Genomic DNA, 7,886 nt, shown 5'->3' on the forward strand with positions numbered 1-7,886 from the left:
GGTATTATGTACGTATTTACTCATTTCTTCAAACTTTTGGTTATACTTCTCATCCATTTCTATCAGGGCATTTTTCACATGTTGTTTAATGGACTCTATTGCTTTCATAAAGTCAATTTTTTCCACTTCTTCCATATTAGGGTGTTCAAGACCATCTGTTGTAAGATCATTGGGTTCTGGTGTTTTCATGTTGTTTTTCGGATTATTGGGTGAATTCTTGCCTTGGCGCCTGCCCATCTCCTCCTATCGAAGCTATCTAATGGGTCTTTTAAAACCAGATCAGGTTTCCCTGTTGGCCAGGGGCTCCTCCTACAAAATGCTGTCGCTCTGTTTCCTGGCTCCTGCCAGGGGCCAAGTTCCCTCTCACTCCTCAGAAGGGTCTTCAGGAACAGGACCTGGCTCCTTCCTTGCTAGGGATCTTGCCAACCAAAGGCCTACCTCTTTGCTTTAATTGTAGTGGGGTGATCTGCTCTCGGTGTTGTGCGCCGGACCCCGCTGTCTGCTGCCAACTGCACCTGTCTGCTGCCGCCTGTGCCAGTGGTCTGCCGCCCCGCCTGGGCCTGTGCCGGTGGTCTGCCGCCCCGCCTGGGACTGGGCCTGAGCCGGTGGTCTGATAAAAACATCTTAACTTAGCCTTCAGTCATTATTTAAAGCTTTGTTTTAACAGTAATGCACACTGAAACTCATGAACACATCTCCCAACATTAGGATTAAAAGGACTGAACTAGCCTTGCTTCTGGAACTCAGTTGTTTTCCTTAATCATTAACTTAAACCACGGTCTTTCTGGCTCCTCAGGAGAAATTCATAAGTTCTAGATGCATGACACTTCCTTGTTCCTATTTTCTATTCTTTACAGTCCCTGGTTCATCAGGGGTGGGGCCAACACTATATCCTGCCTTTACCTATATTAATTTTAATTTTCCCACTAAACTAACCTCTATTATGATCCCTTCCTATATTTGTTAAAAACCTATAACCATCAAAATTCTATTTAAATTAACACTATTCTTGTAAAACATCCCTGCTTCAGTTAAAGAGTACAACTCAGAAGGAAATCATCTTCATAATAAGCCATAGGTAAACATGCCCAGTAGAATGGGATATTTCCATGAGATAATCACACTATATTGAAGGCAGTGGGGATCTCCCACACCCATTCACACCATGCCAGATACCATAAAAAAATGACAGTGGCAAACATGTAAAGGCACAGCAGTAGTAAGAGACATCCTGGAGCCAAAGCCCTCAGGGCCTTGCTTATCCGGGATTCACACATCCGTGCCTTGCATTCTGGAGAGCTGCACTCCTGAAGCCAATGCCACTTGCTGCTCCTCTGACATGGCTGCCGGCAGCTTAATATGCTCTAGATCAGTATCCACTGTACAGTGCTCTTTCCCTTATATTCAGGATTCATAGATACAGGAATCAAGGTGATAAATGAGACCTACATTTAAAATATATGAGATATGAAAGTAGAAGGGTGACTGTTTGGAAGCAGAAAGGGGATTAGCAGAAAAGGAAAAGAGTGGCAAGAGATAACAAACACAATGGAATTTGAGCAAGACCCATAATATACAATCTGAAATTAAACATATTCTAATAAAAAGAAAATGAGAATGCCATTATTTGATGTTTTCTTTTTATACTTAAGCTAATTTTAATTTTATGTAGAGAAAGAGGGAGAGAGAGAGAGAGAGAGAGAGAGAGAGAGAGAGAGAGAGAGAACTAGCTCACGCATGCCACAGAACATGCAGAATGTAGAGATCAGAAAACAACATTGGGGAGCCAGTTTTCTCCTGCCATGGTGATGGTGGCCGTTATGGGAAGAACTTAGGTCATCAGGCTTACTCTGTAAGTGTTTTTACCCACTGAGCTATTTGGACCTGTAGCTAATCTGTAGTTAATGTTTTGCTTCCTGCCTCTGTGACTATATTAAACAAAGTTCTCTAGAGGAGCAGGATCAATGGAATGTGTGTGTGTGTGTGTGTGTGTGTGTGTGTGTGTATTATTAGATTGGTTTACATCATACAGACTCAGTAATTCAACAATGGCTGTCTACATGCCAGAGAGCCTGAGAACCTAGTAGCTGTTTAGCCTATGATGCTGCATGCCTCAGTAGTCTCAATCTGGCATTAAAGATTTGAGAGATTTCTGGAGAGTTTCTGGTCTTCAGTCTCTATTGGAAGGCTGGGATGTGATGTCAGCAAAAGATGGTGGCAGTGGCCGTGGCAATGGAGGTAGGTGTCAGTGCTGTCAGTGGCAGCAGTAGCAAGTAGCAACAATGATGATAGACTACTCAGCAGCAAGATGTGAAGGTAGTCAGGCAAGCAACAATACATTCCCCTTAGACCTCTTAATATCTTTGCCATCCACTGAAAGGTGCTACCCACTCTGAGGGAAGGTCTCCACCCTCAGCAAATTCTTCCTTGAAATTCTCTCAGAAACCTGCCCAGAGGACTGTTTCATAGTTGTTTCCAAATCACATCAGGTTGAGGATCAATATTAACCATCACAGTGACCTTATGATTTCTAGTCCAGAGGTCTTAGTTCCAAAGAGTAGGATACTTGTATCAGGAGATACAGTGTTATCCTTGAACTAGAAAGCAAGGTAATTACTTTTAGGCCTTTGTGCTTCTACATATACAGCAGTGAAGGGGGTTACTATATTGGCTGTTGTGATTGATCTTGCTTACCAAAAGGAAAGCTTGCAGTGCATCTGGTTCCTATTCCATAATGGAGGTAAAGGCAAACATGCTCACCATATAGTATATTCTTTAGAACATTTCTAAATGCTGTCATGTTATGTGAAAACAACAGAGATGGCAAGTCATTAGGACAAAAGACATATCTGACATACCTCAGAGATGTTGTTTTGGGTTCCAGACCACTGCTGTAAAGTGAATATCAAAATGAAGCTTTCCGTAGGAAGTTGATATTTTTCTGTGCCAATAAAGATATGTTTGTATTATACTATAATCTTTTAAATGTATATACTATAGTGTCTTAAAACTGAATTAAAAAGACTTTCCTGCTAAAGAACAATCCAGGAGTCCTCTATTTCAGCTTTCACAACATTGTAATCATTTTATCTTTTGGAAGTTTTGCCTTCATGTCAATGTGCCAAGTAATGATTACTGAAGGTTGGGTGGCTGGGCAATGTTTTTTTTTCCAGTGCTGGGTGTGATGCATTAATTAAAAAATGCTGCAGGTCCCCAACTAGCTGCAGTAGCAGGAACGCTGCAGGCCTCCAAGTAGCAGCAGACAGCAGGCTATGTGTTGGCAAGCAGGGACACTGGATGAGACCATGCCCACAGGTCTCCAAAGGGGGCTGGGACTGGGCAGCGAGACACACAGTAGTGGGCAAAAGACAGAGATGTGGATAGGCATGCCATGCAGAGTGAGGCTGGATATTTATTTAGTGAGTTATGGATGGGAAAGAGAGAAGGGGAGAAGAGCAGAGAGGCAGAGAGAGAGAGAGAAGGGAGCGAGGGAGAGACAGAAGGGAGAGACAGAAGCTGCTTTTTCAAGAGGGAGACAGAAAAAGGAAGGGACTCCAGCTGCAAGCAAGAAGGAAGATCTGCCTGCCTCAGTGGATCTGGAGGGAGTGGGCGTGGTTTGTCTCTTAAAGAGACAGGACAGTTCATTACATTCCCATCTCTCTCTCTCTCTTTTAATAATAAAAAAGTGGGAAGTTAGGCACCACAGGTTAAGGTAATTGGGGCAGTGTATTCTTAAGACTGCTTCCTGCTTATTTATGGGCATCATCTTTGGGGAACAGAACCTGAGAAAGCTGGGTGCTGATCACATCCTGGGATAGCTGATCTCTTTACTCCTGTCTGGTATTTGTGGTATCGAAATGTCTGTTGTCTCTTACACCTGTTTAAGGTATTGGCAGAACAGAGGACAAAGTTAAAGAAAAAAGTTTTAGGACCAAAGAATTGAGAGGGGTGTATCTGACTTGTTTAAGGTGGATCCTTCAATTTGGCTCCCTGGAACTCACAAGAATTCTTTGAGTTTGTGAAAACAGAAGTTTAAGACATATCCATTGTATAAACAGTAGCATATTCATGTCAGAATGACTGTGACAGATATTTTTGTACAACAAAAAGTATTTTTAAGACTATGAAAGGCAGTGGAAGAGAGAAATTTGATAGTGTGCACTTGTCCTTACACCTTTATAACTTGCAGGTCTTATATTTGTATTTTACTGAAATATGTTTGGTGAGGTTGTTCTTTTAAACTGACAAAACCTCTCAGCTGTCAAACTACATCAGAGGTCTTTGATAAGGATAAAATTTTACTTGAGTTATTAATTAACAAATGACAGAGAACTTACTTCATTGACACCTAGAGCTACTCCTCAGGGTCCTCTATGGTTGCTGAAGGTTGCATTTTCATTTTGCTGTTTAGCGCAGGGTCTGCCAGGCTCCAGAAGATCCTTTGGGCTAAGAAATCTGTAGGAAGAAAAGCCTACCTTGACGTGAGCAGCTAGGCTGTTGATTCTAATGATTCTGTCCATGTCTGGAAATCTTCAGTTTAGAAGAAAGGCAGTTTTTCCTAGTGGTCAGGGCTTGGCAGTTGAAGCGAATTGCCGATGGGTGTTGTTCTGTGCCCATTTGTCTTTTGTCTTCGTTGGAGGAAATAGAGTGGTGCTGTTAGGAGCCAGCCTCTCTCTTTTTTATGAAAATTTATTAATAATTAAATATTTAAATGCCATATTCCCCAGATCTTTGAGCAGTTGAGGGCTGTTTATTAGGTAAAACTATGTATAGAATCTGCCTGGATAGCTGGGTCTGGGCTAGACTACAATGGCTCTTAACAGCTAAGATTTACACTCATAAAAAGATAGAAAGAAGAAAAACTGCTTGCAATAGAAGGTTAATGGCAGAACTGACAATAGTAGAGAACATCTTAACATATTTTAAATGGGGGTTGGATTAAATATAAAGTATTTTTGTAAGAGACTTAAAAGTACATACCAGTTTAAATCATTAGACTTATTGTTTTTGTAGTCTGAAATGAGATATAATGAACAGACAGTTATAACATTTAACAGTAAACATAGGTACATTTAACTTACACTATGAACATATACACAGACTGAACAGGAATTGGGCAAAGTGGATGCTCTTGGTGGGCCTTACCAAAGGCATGCCACTGCACAAAACACACATGCAACAGAGTCAGCAAGAGGAATTTAGAGACAAAAACATAAGTAAACCGGGGGACCAGGCAGGGTATTCTTCAGTAAAGATGGCAGGACTTGGTCATCTGACGTGGCTCTCAGTTAAGATGGTGGTAAAGTCATCTGACCTCAGTTAAGATGGTGGTAAGGTCACCTGTGTAATAGAGTTAACCCTAGGGAGCCTCAGTAAAGATGGCAGAACTTGGTCACCTGATCTGGCTCTCAGCCAAGATGGCAGTAATGTCACTTGACCTCAGTCAAAATGGCAGTGGTCACATGTTGTATGGAAAAGTCACAATTTTGAGCTGCAGGGAATTTAAGGTTAATAATAAGAGAGACCTAGAGGCATGATCTGTCCCGTCGCTGAGCCACCATGCCACAAGCTGCAGTGGGGAGCAAAAAACTGGAATTGAAAACAGCGGTCCCATGCATCTGACCAATCTTATTGGCAGCAGTAGTGGTGGCAGAGACAGTTTGAGGAAACTCTTTCCATTTGTCTGTGTGCTGACAGTAGTTAGAAAGCTCCCATAAAAGTGGAACTGGTAGGACACTAGTGGATGAGGGTACGAGCTGAAGAAGTAGGGTATTAAGGCCTGGGGTTTTAGGGCCTCTAAAAGGTATCCATCCCAGGGGCAACAGAAATGTATGGCTTGCTATCCATAGCTGAAACTGGAAACCCGTGAAACAGTGACACCACAAACCCTATAATGGGGCATCTTCCCCTATAGGCAGGGTGCAAATCAGTGCAAACAGTGCAGGACCCATGGGAGAGCATCTTCCACCCCTGGGTGGGGTGCTACAGCCTGACTGGATTTGGTAAGGGTGACTCGGAAGCCAGAGAGGCTAGAGGCCTCTCCGAGTAGCCTTTTACTGGGGAAGGGGGGAGAAAAGAAAAAGAAAAAAGAGAAAGAAAAACTGAGGGACCTTGGGCCCCCAGTTGAATGCACCTCACAGAGTGTGCAGTGCTAGCATGGGAGGACTGACCCTGGATCAATTCGGTCATGATTTTAGCTAAGGGAAGCAATCCAGAGATGAATGTCAGTGAAAGGCTCAACCATAGCCTTAACGACTGTGGCTGGGGGCTGTCTCCCCATTTCTAGGAACACCAGAAGATTGCCAGGGGCTTACCAGTCAATTCCTCAGGTTCAGAGAAACAGTTAAGCTGACCAGAATGGGGGAAGCTCACCAATTGAAGCCAGTGGTGTGCGAAGAAACCACACTGTAGAAATCACACTCAGGCATATGGAACACGTGGTTTTTGTGGGAAAAAAATATGGTTCAGGATCCTGACCTCAAGAGAGGGGCTCGGGGCAGGAGAGCCATCTGAGTCATGGCATCGATAAAATGGATTAATAAAAAATGCTGCAGATCCCTGAGTAGCTGCAGTGGCAGAAACGCTGCAGGTCCCCAAGCAGCGTCAGGCAGTGGGCCATGTGGTGGCAGGCAGGGGGCAGTGGGTCCTGAGAGCAGCCAGTCCCAGGCAGGGAAGGTGCATGAGACAACCCCACAGGTCTCCGAAGGTGGCTGGTCCTGGGTGGCAAGCCACGTGGCAGTGGCAGGCAAGAAACAGGCACATAGGCATTCCATGCAGAGTGAGGTTGGATATTTATTAGTGGGTTATGGAAGTATGGAATGGAAGGGGGAGAAGGAGAAGAGGGGGAGAGAGAAACAGAGAGAGAGAGAGAGAGAGAGAGAGAGAGAGAGAGAGAGAGAGAGAGAGAGAGAGAGAGAGAAAGGGGAGAGAGAGAAGAGAGGGGAGAGAGAGGAGAGGCAGAAGCTGCTTCTTTGAGAGGGAGATGGAAAAGGAAGGAACTCAGGCTGCAAGCTGAAGATCAGCCTGCTTTAGCAGACAGGGGAGGGAGTGGGCATGACTTGTCTCTTAAAAAGACAGAACAGATCATTACACTAGGGATTAAACATTTTAAAAAGTCTTTCTCAGCCATTTGTATTTCATCTTTTAAGAACTCTTTAATTTTATATCCCATTTTTAAATTGGAGGTTATTTTAGTGTTCAGTTTTTTGAGTTCCTTTCATACACTAAATACTAACCCCCTCTTAGTTGTATAATCGGTTATGATTTTCCTCATTCTCTAGGCTGCTTTTTTGCTAAAACAATGGTGTACTTTGCTGTTCAGAAGCTTTTTAATCTTCATGAGGTCCCATTTATTAAATGTCTTTGTCTTAGTTAGGGTTCCTATTGCTGTGAAGAGACCACAGCAACTCTTATAAAGGAAAGAGATTTAATTGGGGTGGTTAACATTTTCAGAGGTTTAGTCCATTATCTTCACGATGCAACATGGTGGCATACAGGCAGACATGGTGTTGGGGAAGTAGCTCAAAGTCCTACATCTTGACTCCCAGGAAGTGGTCTATCTCACTGGGTGTGACTTGGGCATATATGAGACCCTCAAAGCCTTCCCCCATAGTAACACAGTTTCTCCAACAAGACCACACCTACTCTAACAAGGTCATACCTCCTAATAGTGCCACTCCCTTTGGGGTCCATTTTCTTTCACATCACCACAGTCTTAATGCCTGCCTTATTGGATCTAGTTCAGGAAATGCTTTTCCATGCAAACGAGCTCACTATACTGTCTACTTTCTCTTCTATCAAATTCAGAGTATTTGGTGTTGTGCTGATATCCTTGATCCATTTGGAGTTGCATTTTGTGCAGGCTGAGATATAAAGGTCTAGTTTCA

The sequence above is a fragment of the Alexandromys fortis genome, unplaced genomic scaffold (assembly GCF_014885135.2).
Source record: "Alexandromys fortis isolate MF-2015 unplaced genomic scaffold, M_Fortis_MF-2015_v1.1 scaffold_266, whole genome shotgun sequence".
NCBI classification, from domain to species: domain Eukaryota; kingdom Metazoa; phylum Chordata; class Mammalia; order Rodentia; family Cricetidae; genus Alexandromys; species Alexandromys fortis.